The 1,077-nt window shown below is 64.5% G+C and overlaps 1 protein-coding gene across 18 annotated transcripts in view; it reads left to right on the top strand.

Annotated features, from left to right (window-relative positions):
- TRIP12 (thyroid hormone receptor interactor 12) overlaps nt 1-1,077 on the top strand; it is a 132,504-nt gene that overhangs the window by 4,698 nt on the left and 126,729 nt on the right. For 12 of the 18 annotated variants that reach the window (XM_025043230.1, XM_025043241.1, XM_025043236.1 and 9 more), the window contains exon 1: nt 51-185. The exons of 2 other annotated variants lie outside the window; for them this stretch is intronic. The gene's annotated coding sequence lies outside the window, so the exon portion shown is untranslated. Of the gene's footprint in view, nt 1-40; nt 186-1,077 lie in introns of those variants that run through there. 4 more of the 18 variants (XM_025043238.1, XM_025043243.1, XM_025043247.1 and 1 more) reach the window with 2 other exon arrangements.

The raw sequence follows: 1,077 nt of genomic DNA on the forward strand, positions 1-1,077 counted from the left end.
GATTTTAGAAATCCCCCAGGATTAAGTCCTACCCTGGAAAAGGATCGTCCTTTCCTCCCCTCCCCTGCCGGCTCCTCCTCGGGACACTTGGCTGAGTCTTTCTTTCCCTCCTTCCCACGCTGAGGTGAGGCTGCACGCACGCCCGGGACGCCTGTTTTTCTCTTCGCGCGGAGGGAACTCTGCGGGTAGGAACCCCGGCGGCAGGAAGGGATTGTGGGGAGGCAAAGAAAGCTCGCTGGGGACGAGCGGGGCTGGGGCGGGGAACGGACAGGCGGGCCGCGGGGCTGACCGGAGGCCGAGGTGACGAGGGAAATCTCCCGATTCCGAGCCGGGACCGGGCGCTTCCGGCGGGCCAGTCCCTCTCGGCCTAGCGCCGCTCGCGTTCCGGGCTCCACCGGAGCGGGCAGGGAGTTAGTAGAGAGGGCAAACCGCGGCTCGCACTTGCCTGAGATCGGGTGACCAATAACTGGTAATAGTCTTTGCTCGGCGCCGGGCCTTGTCCTACAATTTCGAACAGGGTCTCCGGCAGCCACGACGCCATCTTGGGACGCCACCGCCGTCGCTAGGACAACCAGGAAGGGGCGGGGTTTGATTGAGGTCATGGGGCCAAAGCCCTACTTTAAATTGAACCCGCTTTTGCGCCTACAGGGGTTTCTAACTTGGGGTGATCGTCCCCTTTTCCAAGGGTCTCAGGGAGCCCAGATCCGTGAAATTTCCACCTCTGGTCCCGGTGACCCGAAGGGGAATTAGTTCCTGCTACTCCGGAGGGGAGGGGGTGACCCCGGCGGAGGGATACCGAGCGAAGCCTCACATTCCCCTTCCTGGTCCCTTGAAGGGATCGGGAGGAGATCGCAGGCCGCTGAGGGAGTGGAGCTGGGCGGTGGGGGAGGGAGGGGCGATGCGATGGGCTGCGAGTAGGGAGCGGGGCCCGTCCCGCGGACAAGACCGTCAGCGCAACCTGAGGGAAAAGTAGTTCCCGGAGGGTGTTGGAACGGGCGGGGAAGGAGGCGGCGCGGGCGGAGGCGCACGCCGGCCGCGGTGCTGCGGCTCAGCTGATAATTGAAGGGACCCGAGGAG

The sequence above is a fragment of the Pteropus alecto genome, unplaced genomic scaffold (genome assembly GCF_000325575.1).
Source record: "Pteropus alecto unplaced genomic scaffold, ASM32557v1 scaffold110, whole genome shotgun sequence".
Lineage (NCBI taxonomy): Eukaryota > Metazoa > Chordata > Mammalia > Chiroptera > Pteropodidae > Pteropus > Pteropus alecto.